This window comes from Oreochromis niloticus, linkage group LG12 (assembly GCF_001858045.2).
Source record: "Oreochromis niloticus isolate F11D_XX linkage group LG12, O_niloticus_UMD_NMBU, whole genome shotgun sequence".
NCBI classification, from domain to species: Eukaryota; Metazoa; Chordata; class Actinopteri; order Cichliformes; family Cichlidae; genus Oreochromis; species Oreochromis niloticus.
Window position 1 is genome coordinate 25351646 of NC_031977.2, and position 17928 is coordinate 25369573.

At 38.6% G+C, this 17928-nt stretch overlaps 1 protein-coding gene and 1 long non-coding RNA gene across 13 annotated transcripts in view; one reads left to right on the forward strand and one right to left on the reverse strand.

Moving 5' to 3' along the window:
* Positions 1-407: 407 nt before the first annotated feature.
* Positions 408-14648, reverse strand: LOC109204563 (uncharacterized). Of its 2 annotated transcripts, XR_002064057.2 has the most exons (4): positions 14586-14648; positions 10786-10830; positions 665-808; positions 408-563 (listed from the first exon to the last, which is right to left on the reverse strand). It is a non-coding gene; the product is annotated as an uncharacterized LOC109204563 (long non-coding RNA). The 2 variants fall into 2 exon arrangements; XR_003222367.1 differs by lacking the exons at positions 10786-10830; positions 14586-14648 and adding an exon at positions 5666-5749.
* The window catches only part of gpat2 (glycerol-3-phosphate acyltransferase 2, mitochondrial), a 183377-nt gene continuing 179877 nt past the window's right edge, over positions 14429-17928 (forward strand). For 4 of the 11 annotated variants that reach the window (XM_005473480.4, XM_003451098.5, XM_005473486.4 and 1 more), the window contains exon 1: positions 14434-14541. The gene's annotated coding sequence lies outside the window, so the exon portion shown is untranslated. Of the gene's footprint in view, positions 14542-14567; positions 14691-17286; positions 17363-17928 lie in introns of those variants that run through there. The other 7 variants (XM_013274873.3, XM_005473483.4, XM_013274874.3 and 4 more) reach the window with 5 other exon arrangements.

Here is a 17928-nt window from a genome sequence, read left to right on the forward strand (position 1 = left end):
CTTATTTAACTACTAAAGCAAAGAAGTCTTAACAGTACAAAAAACTAACAGTGAGAACGGCTGCATCATGGCTGAAGTTAAAGTAAGCACATGATTCAAACTGGATCTGCTTTTAACCAATATATAATTGGATGGAAACAACACTCTTTACTCTTGTTGAAAAAGTGACCAAAATTTTCAAAACTTATGGTTAATAGTTAGCTTCAGTAACTTGATGAGAATCTTAGGTGAGAGACATGGAGAGACCAAAATAGACGAACCTGCAGTAACACATACGTGAAGTAATAAAGCCATGGACTCTTTCCAGATCGCGCTTGTAGCTATTTTTTGACAAGAAATCAAATCAAAGCTTCAAGCCAAAAATAACACCCAGGCCTTTTGGATGAGATTTTAAAGACAGGGTGAGATGCTCATGTTTTAGCTCAATGTGGACTCAAAGAGCAGACTCAAACAACAGTCAGGAGTTTTGGAAGGTTTATTGAGAGACTTGTATCCTGGCCTTTGTAACCGACTGGTGAGTGGTGGAAGAGGCTGGATATTTCACAGGCCAGCGACTGAAAACACTGCCAGAGAAAAGACAGGATGTTAGCAATTGCCGTGGTGAGTTTGACAGAATATTGCTGATGGAGAATGCAGCATGCAACATGTGGTTCCACTGGCTCACTCGTTTGTTTCCGGAACAGTCTACAAGAAGGTACTCAGCTGGCAGGTGGGATTTCCTGTTCATGGAGAACAGGTAAGCACTTTTCTTGACTGGAAATAGGAGAAACAGACTGAAGCATTTTGTGGTTGGGCTCCAAGCAGAGAACTAGGATGGAGATGGATACACGGTTAAATCACAAAAGGCAAAAACTAGCAGGTAGCAAGGGTGGCCTGATTGCCACCATAATGACAAGGACAATTTAGCGGAGAACAGTTGCACCATCTAGCCATTAAAAAACAGGAGCTTGATTACAAAAATGGAACAGGTGTGAAAAGAAAAGCTGGAGCAAGAAGATTTTACCCAGAGGCAGGCTGGCAAGGTAGAGCCAGCCCAGCACCTCCACCTGTGGTGCAAAGAGAAAGGGCTCGAGAAGGAGAGATACAGAAAGAAAAAAAGGGGAAAGGAATACCCTGCCAGGACCGTAACTGAGATTTGGAAGAATCAAAGATGACCAAAGAAATTATTTTGCCACTGTTTGACTTGAGGAAGTTATTAGTCATCTGACCTTTAGTATTTTTAAGACATTACAGCAGAAGCTGGAGGGAATCCTGAGATTTTAGTAAAAGATATAGCTGTAAATCATCAGCGTAGAAATGGAAGGTGTTATATCTCCTACTAATATTACCAAGTGGAACCAGATAACTCTGAAGGATCAAAAAACAGGGGCAGGGGATGAGAAAAACAGACACACAGAAAGTCTTATCCTTGAGATAAGAACTGAGGCGGTGAATAGCTTTGCCCTTAATACCAAAGCAGAGTTCAAGGCGAGCCAAAGGAATCAAAAAGCATGGACTCATCTGAAACAGAATCAAACCTGTACTGGAACCTAACAAAGTGTGAATAAGGTTAAAGCTAATTTGATTAAATTCTATTCTGTTTTGCTGTTTCTGTATTACTGAAGATACTTCCATTAATGCACAGACCAACAGACTGAATAACACCCCCAAATCAAGAAATTACAGATTTATTTATTAGTAGCAGTAGTAGTATTGTTGTTGTTGTCATTGTATTATAATTAGTTAATTAGTATAATTAGTTAATTAGTATAATTAGTACGTGTATAATATATCATTTATTTATAATGTATCTAGGATAATAATATGATATATGCCTCTACAGATTTTTTAGTATACATACAGTAGTACAGTATACTGCAGTCCTTCAGAGTTTCAATATCTGAATAAATACCTTCATATGAAAGACAAAGCATTAAATCTAATAACTCAACATATTGAAACATATCACAAACATATATTGCTTCTGCAGATAAAGCTTGGCAGATTTTGGTAGCAAAAAATAAACACTATCTTTAATTCAGTGGTCTTTGGTTGAGCTAGTTTGATGTTTAGATATTAGATGATGTATGCTGTGAACAAACATCTGTGCAAGTTTGAATAATTCAAATTTCCCCTATGGTGTTTCCTTATAGATATTCAAAAGCATGTGAAAATAAAACAACAAAAAGTGCAGTGCAGTGTCCAGATGTATCGAATTGCAAAAAAAAAAAAAAAAGAAGAAGAAGAAGAAGAAGAAGAAAGACTTTTTCTGTAAACACAGTTTTTTCATGTTTTTCATGGTTGCAGTCCCTGACATATTATTTGTGCCTTCTGGTGTTGGTAAAGAGGGGAAAAAAAGAGTTGCAAGGCAAAGGCTTCACATTATTACTATGTGCAGCATCAGACTCCGCTGTAATAATTCTATCCCGACTGTTTCTTTGAAAGAAATTTGAAGCCTTGACAAAACTCTAATGAGAATCTGAAACAGAACTGAATCATTTAATTGAAACATACAAGAACAAACTCATGAAATGATCTTAAAGTCCACACCTCCATAAAAGAGATGACTTGTGCAGGTTTTGTGAGACTTCCACACAAGGTTGCCAGATATGCAGAGTGGAGAAAGAAGGCTGTATCTTTATTTAGCCGGGCCATTGTGGAAAGGTCACAAAGTTCATTTTGAAACACAGATACATACCCGTACACATGCACACACACGTTTCAGCAACCACAAACCCGCGCACACACATCATACCAAAGTAGAAACAAAGGCAAGCCTAAAATAGAGAAACAGATGACTAACACTTAACTGTACGCACAGATACTGGACGCACACACACACACACACACAGTAAAAACACAAGTTTCCAGATATATTCAAACTGATCAATTTTCTTGGACGGCCTGTCATTTTTAGCTGTGCTCTGCTGTATAATTCATTCATTCATTATTGATCCACAGTAATCAGTGGAATATCAATCTTGCCTTGAACTTTCCACTTAGGTATTTTCAGAATGGCCTGGCCGTGCGCTTTCTGAGTTTGCGGTTGATTAAAAGAACAACAGAAGAGAAAGAAAGTTTAGAATTTAACAGGCAGGATGTTTGTTGACACAGCATGGATCCACATGTGTGTCTGTGTGTGTCAGTTTTGGCACAGGAAGGAGGACAGGATGTTCTGTTTGGATGTGAAAGTGTCATGTCCTTTCTAATCTATATACAGTAGTACAGTAGCCTGAGGAGTGTATGTTATACTTCCATTAAAAACCTATGGCAATAATTAGGACAGCTTGGTGGAGCTGAGTTGTTTACGGCTTCTACATAGCTTAGCATCATGTTGCATCATCTTTTGCTGATGCCTGTAGTCTGGGACTCAGTGTTCAAGTACAATTTAGCACTCTGGCTCACTTCATAAGAATGCTTTATGAGGTGTAGTAAACAAATCTTTATTATTTCAACATAACTTTCTATGTTTTATGGTGCAATTTATTCTTTCTTAAAGAAAAAGTTCAACATATCCTTCACTTTCTTGCTTAAAGTCGCCACTTTGTCATTCAGTGAGATGATTGCAGCCCTCAGATGAGGCTTAGTTCGTCATTAGGGATGGGACCCGGAACAGAGAAACAACTAAAATGGTTCTAGCTCAGGCTCAACTCCAGTGCTCACTAATTAAAATTTTACATCTTGTTTTTTTTGTTTTGTTTTGTTTTGTTTTTAATGATTGTTAATAACTGGTCTCTTTCACCAAGGTTTGGTTACTTCCTCAATCAGTGACTGCCCATCAAGCCCAGATAAAGTCCCTAATTGTTGCACACAAGCAAAAGTGTGAAGTTAGAGGTATCAGCAGACATATTTTGTCACCACTGGACTGAGCCAGGCTAGCTGTGTTTTTAGTCTTGCATTCTTTCCAGAGACCAGGGAGTAACTCCTGAGGTTACAAACAGAGCTGCAGTATGTTGAAGGCCATGGGAAAATGACCCTTAAGCACTCTTAATCTGTGACCTCATTAAACACTTTCCTGATGAATTCATCCTCTCGATCACAAGTTTCGAGTCTTACTGCATACAGCATGGTGTTTATTTTGTAAATTATTGTTCCCAGAAGAGTAAAAATGGAGGTTCGAGTAGACCATGTGTGTCTGCTTGTGACTGACATGTCACTACCAATTGCAATGTCTTTTAGTTTCCCAGCAACATTCAACCCTCGCTCATATCCAGATGGCAACGCTCAGAACTCACATCACAAACCAACTGGTGACGTTATGTTGCTTTCTCCATCTTTTGTATACAGTCATACTTTTATATACATCCTGGTACATATGTACAAAGAAACAGCCACAGATTTTAGCAGCTTTGTGGAAAAGAAAGAACTTCAAAGAATGATTCTGCGAGCACTAATTAAAATGTTTTATCTTGTTTTTACAGACAGAGGAGCCATTGAGAGGAATACTCAAACAGGGAATGTGTCTTCAAGCATTTAGGGAATGTTTTCAGGGAATCAGTCTGAAGAATTTCCAGATGTTGGTTATATTTCGGAACTAGAAGACATGGAGATCTTACCGATACCTGTCCTTGGTAAGATTTTAAGGATCACCACACACTGGAGAGAGGCTAGGAGAGAGGACCTCTGATCCTTAAATATATATCAGTAATGAGATGATGCACGAAAATTATGGCAGCTGAAGCCAAGAGGCCACGCCAAGCAGGGGTTAAAGTGGAGTAATGTCCTTATTTAATTCAGAGTTGTTAAATGAGATATTGAATCCATAAATGATGTTTTTGCTGAATTATATTTTTGTGAAACATCTTGCAAAATAAATTGAAATGTATTAATTTTGTGTTATTCAAATATTGCCTGAAAAAACAACAACAGACAGTTTAGTATTTTGATAAAGTTTACAGTTAGGCATGATGTTGGACTCCAACTGACTACTTGGTTATAGGTTAAGGGTAGCAAACAACAATTTATATTAGAGGTGATTATGCTGATTAGAGTCACTCACTGAATTCTACCTTTTATACTAGCTTTATAGCGGTAGGGGTTGGAAATGAGTCCTATATCTTGTTGAATCCAGTTGGCTAAATCCACAAAGAGCAGTGAATATCGGAGAAGTCAGCTGATCACAGTCTGTACACAGAGAAAAATCTACTGAGCTCACAAAACAAATCATCATATGAGTTATTTGTAAGTGATTCTTTTCCCTACCCTGCACCGCTGCCCCTGATCTTAGTGTTCCCCCACCTGCTCAATCCTATTTTAACCCATGGGTCTAAGGAGCCATTGCACGATGCAGGTGAACAAAGGGAGAGCATGAAAGCGATACTATGCCCTCTTCAAAAGCCAAAAAAAACCTTCACACCCCCAACCCTACAATTTATATCAATCATCAGGTCAGCTAATAGCTAGTACTTTGATATTTTTGCATAGTTATGAGAATGAAACTGAGCTTTTTTTCTAACTCTGCACAAAAGAAAATAAGCATGTTTCTCAGAGTGTCAAATCATTAATTTGAAGACAAAGTAACTGGGTTATATCATTAATTCTGCTTGTCTTTAATTAATTATTTGCCCTACTACGAAATAAATTCATGAATTCGTCGGGGGGTTGGGGGGTGCAATTGTGTTGCACATAATTACACAGAAAAGAGAAATTTATCCATAACACCATTTTTTTAAATGAGGCTGCTGACCTTAGGTTCCTGGCTTCATCCCACAGTTTCTTCCCTCTGCTTTGAAGCCCAATACGGAGACTGATTTCAGTGGTTGGCCTTTCATCATTAGTGTGGTTTAAGAGCTCCATGTGACTAACAGGAGGAGAGTATCCAGCATAGCAAAGAGAAAGAGGCATTTATTTCTTATCACAAACTCAACATTCAGTCCTTGTTTAGGTCTTTGTATCAATACTCTCTTTTGGTTTCAGAGGTTTTGTATGCGTTTTTTTAGCGATATGTTTTAGTCCACTTCTGAAAACCAAGAATGAGGCCAGCAGACAAAGACAGTAAGAACTCTGTGGTCTGTTAATACAGCATACTTCTTTGCTTTGCTGCTTTTTTGATGATATTCAGAGGTCCCATTACTCATTAAGCTCTCAAACTGTGCATACATCACCTATTTTTGTGTGGGTAGTTTCATGCTCACAGCACTGAATATTATGTTGTCAGACTTCCTAATTACTATACATAAAAGGTTAGGGCATGTAGAGGCGGTAAAGTAGCTGCACTGTTTAGGCATCAGTAGCAGCATTTTATGGCATATGTATATAAATATATATATGTTCCTGATATCTGTTAGTCGACAATATTTAGGTAAAGAGAGGAAGAGAGAGAAAGCAAATGTTTGCCTTCTATCGTCGGCAGATGGTCTTGAGACAAGTCATTTGAGATGTTTAAGATAAATATTTCCTGTAAGCGTCACTGTTCCAAGAAGATAACACGCTGGATGTTAAAATACACATGCAATGTTCCCATGCCAGTCATTTGATAATGCTGAATGTCAAATAAACAAAAAAGCCAATCTGCAAAGCACTGAGGTGATTTTTCCTGTAGCTAAAAATGTCTACTTTAATAGATTTAGCATTACTGTATATTTGTATCGTCCTTATGCATGTGTTAAGTGCAAATTGTTTTGGATATTGTCACTTCTCTTAGATGTTTGATTTCCACAATATAAAATGAAATATGTTCAGTTTGCCGTTAGAAGCCTGGTTTTCAAATTCACCTCATGAAAGTGGGAAAAGCTAGTTTGGGATTAGTCTGGAGTTCAGTCCTGATCCCCAAAGCAACCTAATCGAGAAACTTGAAGTCTGCATTGTACCTGAGGGTAAAGAGAGGTATGGTAACATTTCAAGATGAAAAATCTTTCTATTTACAGAGATTTTGAATTTCTCAATCAGCCCAGGGAGCCGTCGTGTCATTTTTAGAGCTAATGCAACCAAGCATTCCAATGTTTTATGGAAAATTTCTGTCAGACACACATTATTCATCCAAGAGGCACATCTTTATGCTCTGTGAAAAGCCCTAAAGTTTAAGCACTGCAAAGGCAGAGCTGGTACCACTTGGCATGATCTTATAAAAGGAACAATTACTGATATTCAGTGACTAATTCATCCTCTTCAGGGCCTGAATGACATTTTTTAACCACCAGATGGTCTTTACAGTAACTTTCTTTTGGGGGGCTGGACCAAGCCAGCAACACCACATGCCTTTTCATAGTTAATGCATAAGTGAGTAACAGTGTTATTAGAGATTGCTTGAAACCCAGCTTGTGGTGGAACAGAATAATTGATTTTCTGGGTCTGTGAAAAAAAAAAAAAAGTTAAGTATACTCATATAAACATTAAAAAAATCAGAATTTCTAATATTTTTTAAACTCGTGCTTTTAGACATATATTTAAAGAGCAACTTAACATTCAGCAAGGGGCCCAAGTAAAAATGAAAAAGTAAACCATTCCTATTTACACTTCTCTATCATTTGAGGACAATAACACCAGACTGCATAGCTGAAAGTTTTAGAGATTCAAAACCCAAACCAAATACTCAACTTGGCACTTAAATTCAAAAGTGTGCATGTGTGTGCTCATGCTTTTATGTACAATCCCCTTGAAGACATTTCCCACTCTTATTCCAGGGTGGGAGGGGTGGATGGAGATTTTGCAGTGAATGATTGTTAGAGGCAGATCTCCCCCTGTGGATGTCACTGTGTGCCAAATCACAAAAGCAATTGACTGTGTGATCAGAGACTGGAGGGGACCTGGGAGAAAAGAGGGTAATTTGATTGGCATTGGTTTTATTGATTGACAGCAGCGAAATTCCCTAAATTGCTTATGAAGGATGGTGACCAGTGAGTGTTGGAATGAACGATAATGAATCATGACACCAACCTAACATAAATTGGCATCCACTGGTGATTAAAATCTGGTCACTATGAGCATCTCCTACACCCACGATCTACCTTCGACTGTTTGTGCCTGCTATAGTCATACGTGGACACAAACACATCACAGTCACATTATAAATGTTCAGTCTTTTTCCTTTTGTGGCTAAAATAACTGTGCAACTTCTCTTCCAGAAGCAGCAGCTCACAGTGAGCCTTAGGCTGCATGCAGTGATCAAAATCAGCTGAGCTTTGGTGAATACAAAGCGCACAATTGAGTTCTTGACGTAGCTAGAGATAACCCCGAGTCGTATAATGTGTCATCAAGGTAAATTTGGGCACACATGTGAGTCTTGTATGAGTTACGGAGACACCATTGTGCAGAAGTAATTATCACAGTGCTATATCCTGAGATGTCTCGGAACGTCCCCTCACATTCCAGTCTGGCTATAGTACAAGTCTGCCTTCTGAATAGGATCCATATGTGGGTGGATGCCTAATCATCTCAATATTCTGCCTGGCAGAAAGTACACTAAATACTTCATTGACACTATGTTTAGGATGCAGATGAACACCCACACCCGGCAGATATACATTAAAAATATTCAAAGCAGTTATGGTGAGTCAGAGTCAGTTGGTGAAGTGCCTCTAATGTGGAGATAGTTGAGAGACACAACACTTGGCTTGAAAAACTTGTGAGATTTATACACCTGTGATAAATATGTTATTGGGACTATAATCACCCAAAAACATATGGTTGTTTTTTAACTCCTGTGTATAGATGTTATGGGCGTTAGACTTCACAAGATGTACCTTAAAGACAGTTTCAATAATAGCGGTAACTTTTCACCACTGCTACTTCCATAAATTAAAGACAAGAAGAAGGAAATAGTGCGGAAAAAAGAGAAAGGTAGGTGGAGGTCATTGGCATACATGTTTAATACACCATAAAATAAAGTATTACTCCGAATGCTGCAAGATCTGAATACTGAATTGTAGCAACAAAATAAAATAAAATAAAATAAAATAAAATAAAATAAAATAAAATAAAATAAAATAAGGAAGAAGAAAGAAGAGTGTTGCACATAGTTCGGGAAGGAGTTGAGACAAGCTCTGAGTGGTAGGGAACAGAAGTGCAGCGCAAGTGGTGAGGGGAAAATGCCAAGAAGGTATTTGGTGTATGCTCTAGACAGAGTAAAGAAGACAAGAAGAGTTGGTGGTGTAATGAAGTACAGGAAATTATATGAAGGAAGAGGTTGGCAAAGAAAAAGTGGGATAGACAGGTAGATAAAGAAAGGAGTACTAGGTATAAGAGAGAGGCATAAGGGAGCGGTCACAAAGGCAAAGTAAAAGGTGATGCAGGACAATGAGGGAGAGAAAAATATTTATTTCGACTGGCTTCTAAGAGAAACTGTGCTTGAATATTACGTGCAGCAGTTTGGGGTGGTTAAGGACAGAGATGGAAATGTACTAACGAGTGAAGTGAGTGTGCTGAGAAGAAGGAAAGAGTACTTTGAGGAACTGATGAATGAAGAAAATGAAAGAGAGGGAGAGCATGAGAGAGGAGGTACAGGGGTCAGATGGAGGAAAATCATTGACTCGGCAAGTGCAGACAATTAATAAGAAGGAAGTGAGGGCAGCTATGAAAATGATGGATACAAGAAAGGGAGTTGGTCCAATGACCTAATGTGGAGGTAATGGAGATGTCTAGGAGAGGGGGCAGTGGAGTTTTTGACCAGATTGTTTAACACAGAGAGTGAGAGGAGGCCTGAGGAAAGGAGAAGAAATGTACTGCACCATTTTTCAATTACAAGGGTGATTTGCAGAGCTGTGGTAACTATTGAGGGAGAAAGCCGATGAACCATGCATTGGGTTTATATGGGAAAGAGTTGCTGAAGCAGTGAGGAGTATGGCTTCATGCCAATAAAGAGCACTACAGATGTGATGTTTGCTTTGAGAGTGTTTATGGAGAAGCATAGAGAAGGTCAGAAGGAGTTGCACTGTGTGTTTGTGGATCTAGAGAAAGCATATGATAGAGTGCCAAGAGAGGAACTGTGGTACTGGATGAGGAAGTCAGTAGTGGAGCAGTATGTGGGTGGTGAAGGACACGATGAGGACAGCAAAATAGTGGTGAAGTGCGCGGTAGGAGTCACTTCAAAGTGGGGCTGGGATTACATCAGAGAGCAGCTCTGAGGCCCTTCTTGTTTGTAGTGGTGATGGACAGGCTGACAGATGAGGTACTGAGAGTAGGGAGCAGGTGGAAGAGAGTCTAGAGACGTGGAGGTGTCCACTGGAGAGAAGAGGGATGAAAGTCAGTAGAAGCAAGACAGAATACATGTGTGTGAATGAGAGGGAGACAGGTGTAACAGTAAAGCCTCGGGGAGCAGAGGTAGTGAAGGTAGATGAGTATAAATATGTATCATATCATCCAAAGCAATGGGCAGTGAAGACAAGAGAGGTGAAGAAGAGAGTACAGGCAGGGTGGAGTGGGTGGAGACAAGTTTCAGGAGTGATTTATCACAGAAGAATAGCAGCAAGAGTGAAAGGGGACATTTACAAGATGGCAGTGAGACGATGTGTGGTTTGGAGAGGGTGGCGCTGACTAAAAGGCAGGTGGCAGAGCTAAAGATGTTAAGACTTTCATTGGCAGTGACGAGAATGGATTATAAATGAGTATATCAGAGGGATAGCTCGGGTCAAGGAATTTGGAGATAGTTGAGATGGTTTGGACATGGAGGAAAAGCGAGAAAGGATTGGAGAAAGCTGCCAGAAAGGAGGAAAAGTGGAAGACCTCAGAGAAAACTCATAGATGTAGTGAAGGAGGACATGCAGAGGGTTAGGGTCCTGGTGATGGAGTGAGACAGAAGCAGATGATGCACTGTGACGATGCTTGATGGAGCATTGAAAAAAAGAAGAGGAGGAAATAAAACAAAATAACCTTTTATCCTGTCACAGCTGTGATTGGCTCCAGTCCCCTGCAACCCTGAAATGGATAAATGGGGGAAAAAATGGATCGATGCAAAATAAAATGAATAAATGTTGGCCTTAATTTATTTATTTGATGATACTGTAGAATATTTAGCAAATTATCTATGCTTAAACATTTTTGTTAAACCAATTTTCCTGACCTACATTAACCTCACCTGTACTGTATACACAGGTAAGAAAGGAGAGTCACAACAAAACCATACATTTCTGACTAATCCAAAGAGGGGATCCGGAGGCAGTTTGGGTCTACTGGTGTTTTTCAAGAGAAGGGTGACTAGAAATCAATACAGAGTTGTTCTGAGTGATCGTCTTTATCCCATGATCAAACATTTCTGTCCTGATCTGTCTTTGCTTCCAGGAAGACAAATGCCCCGTTCCACAAAGCATAAGGGCTCAGTAAATGTAATGTAAAACTGATGTGAATCACTTCACAGTTGTTTACAGTTGTTGATCAAAAACAAGAAATGCTTCTCTGGGAATCTGTGCTATGAAGACTTAAAGCAGTTGTAAAGTCAAAAATGGCGACGACCTGCTGCTCACAAAGTATGCCTAATAAAGTGGCAGTTTAGCATATATAATAATGGGTCAAAAGCCTCTTTAATGTGAAAGGTCTCAGCTGTAGTGACAAATCTAAGGGAGATTTACAAACCAACACTGCATTGTACCTCCTGTCCTTGGAGCTTTTCCCCTTTTTTAGCTCAGAGTTTTGTTTTTCTTGTCTCTTTACACCAACTTTGTTTCTAGTAGCAGTGAGCAGGTGGTTTAAACAAAGCTCTGGATCTGTTTTACACAGCTTGCACTGCGCTAATAAACAGAATGAAAAAGTACAATGATGAGTGAGTATTGAGCTTTATTCATCAAACAACAAGAGAAGACGGCTCCAAATAAATGCTAATGTTGCTGTGCATCTGTTAGATGAATAAACTTACATTTCACCTAACTACATAGATAACAGAAGATAACAGCGTGCCATATGTTATTCTGCTGCCCTCAAGAGAACATAAAATTAATTAAGGCTGCTTAAAAAAGGAACCAAACAACAAACTTTAAGGAGGAAAAAAAGGAAAGTCATCCCACATATTGTGATTTATTATGCTCTGATGCATCCATTCAGCTGGCGTTTCTTTAATTATGTTTGTGAGGGCTGTGGTATGTTGTGTACTGTCCCATTGTGGCTTTACAATTCGAAGCTGGAGAAGCTTCCGAACTAGGAAACACCTGTGCCTCATCTGAAAGACTCTTCAGGAGAAGCTCCTACCCAGCATTTTTTCTTTTATTACCAGCATTGGTTTTCATGTCACATACAAAATAGGCATGACTTTGGACCTTTGGGGCTCACTCCAGGTGATTTCACTGATTAACATGGCTTCACCTGGAGAGGTGAACTAATCAGTGAAATTACCTTGGAAGAATAGCAAATCCATCAGTCCTGCATCAATACTTCTGTGCATAGCTACAATGGAGAAAAATTTTTCCCCCAGATGTCTAGAAAATAAGTATTTCCTCAAAAGATGGATCAAAAAGAGGTTTGAGATGCACTGAGTGCTTGGTGTTACATGCACAATCAAGTGTGCAGCTCTTCATTTCCCCATCTGTTAAAACTGGCTCAGTAAAACACTACAGCACTCACAGAGAGTCTCAATGATTACCATTCAGCCAAGATAAAATCTATTGCATTTCATATTGGCAGTTCTTTATTTTTATGTTGGCTTGGCTCCTTAGTTTTGGCAATACTTGAGATACGTGAACACTGACATTTTTTTTATCTGATTTGACCTTTCCTTTTTTTGACCTCTCCCGTATATGGTGTACAGTTTATCTGCGTTGCCATGATAACCTGCTTTTTTGAAGCAGCCAGATCACAGAGGTTGCAGAACTTGAAAAAGACTCTGACCTGCATTAGGTTTAAACACAAATCAGGTGTAGTTGGACTAATATTTGTTGAGAATTAAAAGTGACAGTGGTTAACGGGAATAACAATAATAATAATAATGAATAATAGGACAGCACACTCAGTGTCTTTCACATGCACACAGGTATATACACTAGCCAGCCATTTTACACCATAGTAGTAAAGGGTTGGATCCCCTTTTGCTTTCATGGCACAGATTCGAAAAGGTGCTGGAAACTCTGGAATCTCTGGAGAGAGATTTTGGTCAATATTGACAAGACAACATCATACAGTTGCTGTAGATTTATTGGCTGCACATTCCTAATGTGAATTTTTTGTTCACCCACATCCCATAGGTGATCTGTTGGGTATGGGATCTGGTGATTGTGTAGGCTGGTTGACTACAGTTTTTGTGACATGGTGTGTTATCCTGCTGGAAGCAGCCATCAGAAGATGTGTAGACTGTGGTCATAAAGGAATAGACATGATCAGCAACAATACTCGTGTAGACAGTAGATGGTGGCATTTAAACCAAGCATGTTTAAAGGGGCCCAAAGTATGCCAGGAAAATATCCTCCTTACCATTACACCACAGGCAGCAGCCTGAAGTGTTGATAGACAGGATGGATCAAATGCTTTCATGTTGTTTACACTAACATCTAGATGTTGAGGCAGTAATTGACCTCTGGCATCAGCTGTTCACTGGATACTTTCTCTTTTTCCAGGCACTTAGTAAACCCTAGACTTTGATCTTAAGTGGTGTAGACCAGTAAAAGTCTTCTTTCTACTAGACAGTGTTCTGGTAGGTAACTGGAGGCTAACAGGAGTTACAGGGACTGTTCTGTCATTAAATTGTTTATCTAACATTCAATTATGGTATAATATGAATGGCCATAGGAGCAGGAAAATCTGTAAAAACACATTAAAATACAGTTAAAAGTCTAAATGTTCACATTTTCTGAAAAGTCTTTGCTGGGGCCCTGAGCCTCATGTTTGACATTCCTGCAATACATCAGCAGTTTCTGAAAAACTTAGAAAACCCCTCTGGCACCAACAATTGTTTCACATTGATAGTCACCTAAATCACCTTTCTTCCTTTTTCTGTTCCCTTCCTTATTATTATTATTATTATTATTATTATTATTATTATTATTATTATCTGCTGTCACTCTCATCTGTATAGCTCTGCTTTGAAAACGGTTATTAATTATGAATATTTTGTTTTTCTTACGTTTTGCTTGATTGTTTGTGTTTTTTTAAAATTGTATTATTTTAACATGTTCAAAATAAAGCTGCACAATGAAAAAGTATAAATACAACATAAAAAATTAACTATTGAATAAAAGCCCCAGGTCTCTTTAATTCTTTTCATTTTTTGCACATTTATTACTTTATACTTTCTCCCCCAATTTTTGGGATACTTATTTTATTTATGTATTTAATTTTATCTTGTTGAATGACAGAATTTTATATAATTTTAAAAAACTAATTTTATTCTATTAGAAATAAGAACTTTATTGCATAGTATAAACCACCTGTGTTTGTGTATATGTGTACGTGACAATAAAACTACCTCTTATTATACATTATACAGATAATGTATAAAGGATCGTTTCCAACACCTTGTTGAATCTATTCCAATATTATTATATTGCAGGTACATAACATTTTGACAAACAACAAGGAGACTATACTATTCCATTTCCGGTAGACATCTTTGAACGTGAGTACTGGACTTTTCTTAAAAGCGTTTTTGCTGTATTTTTGGAGGGGAGTAGGGTCTTTGTGGATACAGGAAACGTGTTAAAAACTCCGGTGAGTTATTTTTAAGCACACTGTTGTGGATTTTAAACGCTTACCTCAGAAAAAAAAACAGATGCTGTGATGTTCATTGATTGCGCACGCGGGGCTGCTAGCTTCTGAGCTATCTGTGCACAGGTGCTGTGGAGCGCTTCATGAGGCAGGTGAGCAGATGTGAGCACAAGTTGACCCACAGGACTTTTGATATTTGCCCAAAGCTTATTTAATTGGCACTGTTTTGCTCTGCTGCTGTAAAGATAAAACACTCCATGGGCTGCTGTGTTTGTTTTGGGATAGTAAATATCAGAAACGGGGGGCATATGGTGAATCACGAGCCCAGGCATCTTTATCTGCTCAGTCGGTAAGGCCAAGTTAGCTAACAGCTAATAGGCCTGCTCAGTCTGCTGTAAATCTAGGGATAGCGTTTTGATTAATGTTAATTGCCCTGGGTAGCCAAAAGACTTTCTTAGAAGAAGTAGTTATCTCAAGTGCTTTGCAGTGTTTACAGGTGTTGTTATGCTGGGATAAATGATTGTGCCCATTTTTTTTTATTTGTGGTGACAGTGCTGGTTAATGTTTAAATAATAATCACATCTTTTTCACCCTCTAGTAAGATTTTTATTTTTAATTTTTTGGTATATGCAACATTTTAAGTAGAAATGACAAAAGCCTATAAGGCCAAATAAATATCTAAAATACAGTTGAATTCACAACTGTAAATGCTTTTTTTTTTTCTGTTGGTGTCTAAGCAGTAGGAAAACAAAGTTTGTTTTTTTAATTCAAATATTTTAAATGTCAGCATTTTGCAGCCATGTAAACAGATTATATTGCAGTACATCAAATGTTTGGATTAGGTTAATTAACTGGGCACTCATAAAAATACTGAAATAGAGACTACAGCAAGTTATATGGTTTGGAGATAGTGATGCTGACAAAAAGACAGGAGGCAGTGCTGGATGTGGCAGAGGTGAAGATGCTAAGATTTTCACCGGGAGTGACTAACATGACAGGATTAGAAGTGAGTACATCAGAGGGACACCTCAGATCGAGGAGTTTGGAGACAACGTTAGAGAGACGAGGTTGAGATGGTTTGGACATGAGTAGAGGAAGGATAGTGGATATACTTGACAAAGGATGTTGAATATGGAGCTACCAGGCAGGGGGAAAATGGGAAGATCTCAGAGGAGGTTCACGAATGTCGTGATGGAGGGCATACAGAGGCGGGTGCTATGGACAGGGTGAGGCACATTCAGATGGGCGCCACATAGATAGAGATATTTATAAAAATTATGTGTGTTTTGCATTCATTTCTTCTTTCATTTGATGTATTTAGGCATTTTTTTTTAATGCTGCAATTTGTAAATTCTGTGAAAGTCATTATTGTTATTATTACCACATTTAAGAAAAGGCCTATGCACTTTTTTTCTGACATTCTGCCTTGGCTATGATGTGGCTGTAGTTTAATCATAAACAAAAAAAACAACATTGTGCTTTAGTGAGAGCCTACACGTAAAGGAGGCTCTGAAATATTAAACAAGTTGACACAGTCGGCACAGATGATAATGATAACATTTTCATGCCTTGATTTGCAGAGAAAAAAACTGCACATTTCTTCACACAATGGTAGGGATGGATATTGATAAGATTTTCACGATTCCGATTCCATTTTCGATTCTGTTTAACGATTCAATTCTTTATCGATTCTCTTATCGATTCTTATTTTTTAAAAAAGAGAACACTAAGGTCGATTAGCTTAGAACAAGATAGAAATTTAGGAGTAACATGGCCTTACAAACCCAACAGTGAGATCTTAAGAGATCCACAGCCTACGGCTCTTCAATGGGGTGTCACAGGGTCCCCAGGAAAAAAAATTGTAAATGTAAACTAAATATTCTTCTGTAGCAATAACAAAGTATAACATAAATTATTCTGTCGCAATTACACAAGAATATCCAGTAATGTCCCTGCCTACAATTAAACACATTCACTTACCGAAAATCGGGGGCATCTGCTGTGGCAAATGGGTGCAAGCCTTTGACCACAAACTTAGTCACTGCTCGGTGACATTCGTCTATCCTGGCCTGAAAGGAGACGCTAACGGTAGACTGCAGCGAGAACTGCCAGCATCTGAGCCAGCCAGACTCTGTCTGTCTCTCTCATCATGGTCACCTAAATGCAGCGCACAGTAATGGCAGGTTTTGTAATAAGGCACATCGCGCTAACATAATATGCACTGTTAGTTGATTATTTACCTGCCGCATTAACGGGAGAGGACGTGCAAACGTTACCGCTGCTGCTGGGTTGAAATTCACGAGTCCGGAGCGGAATTAAAAACACGACATTCATTTAAGTTTATCGCGTGTTTTGTGAGCAAATGCTTTTGCATATTCGTAGTGTTTCCTCCTTTAAATGAAATATCTACTTTGCAAGTATTGCAAGTTGCCCTGTTGTCATCCGTTCTCGTAAAGTATAACCAAACTTTTGAGCGTTTGAGCCGCTTAGGCGCCATGTTTCCTGCGAGGTAAATGACGCTCCGCAACGTGGTGACGTCATTTGGGGCGACTGGAATCGATAAGGGAATCGTTTACAAAAATGGCAAACAATTCCAGTTAATTGAAACAGTGGGAACTGGTTCTCAACAAGAACCGGGTTTCGATACCCATCCCTACACGGCGGTGATTTAAAAAATAAATAAATCTGATAACCCTGGATTTTCCACAGATGTTGTGCAACTTATCTGCTGTAATTCACTGCCTTCAGGGTTTTTACAGATGTGCCATGTTTATGTCAAAATAGACACAGACTGTGAGTTTAGCGCTGCAGCCCTGCAGAAGAGGTGAGGAAACCACACTGGCTATCACGTTAAATTGAACCAAAACCACTGACTAATCAATAATTAAAATATTCTTAGGTTTAAGCCCTAATTTAGATTCTGTGTAAATGATTTTTTTGTGATGGCAAATTCATAAATTGGAACCACCTAAAAAATGTTATGAAATCATACGCTTAGTTTTCTATATTTTAGCCCCATCATTACATGAAATTTCAGTAATTATTTTAACATAATGATTTTGAAAATGACCCCAATGATCTGCACTAACTCTCAAGTAGTGACATAATCTCAGTGTTGAAGCAAACAAAGTGCATGTTAGTAGTAGTGATATGATGGAAGTGATGCAGAATTTAAGAACTAGCAGTGACAAATATATTTTGTCTCCATAAAGCTGTCTGTTTTATTCATTCCAAAAATTTCAACCACATCACAAAGCTCCACTAAAAATCTTTGTCAATAATCATGTGAAGACGAGTTTGACAAGCCAGCAAAAAGTAGATATTCAGAAAGGTTCTTTATGATCGGTTTAACAAGTCTGTTGGGATAATGTTGGAGAGAGTGCCCAAGTA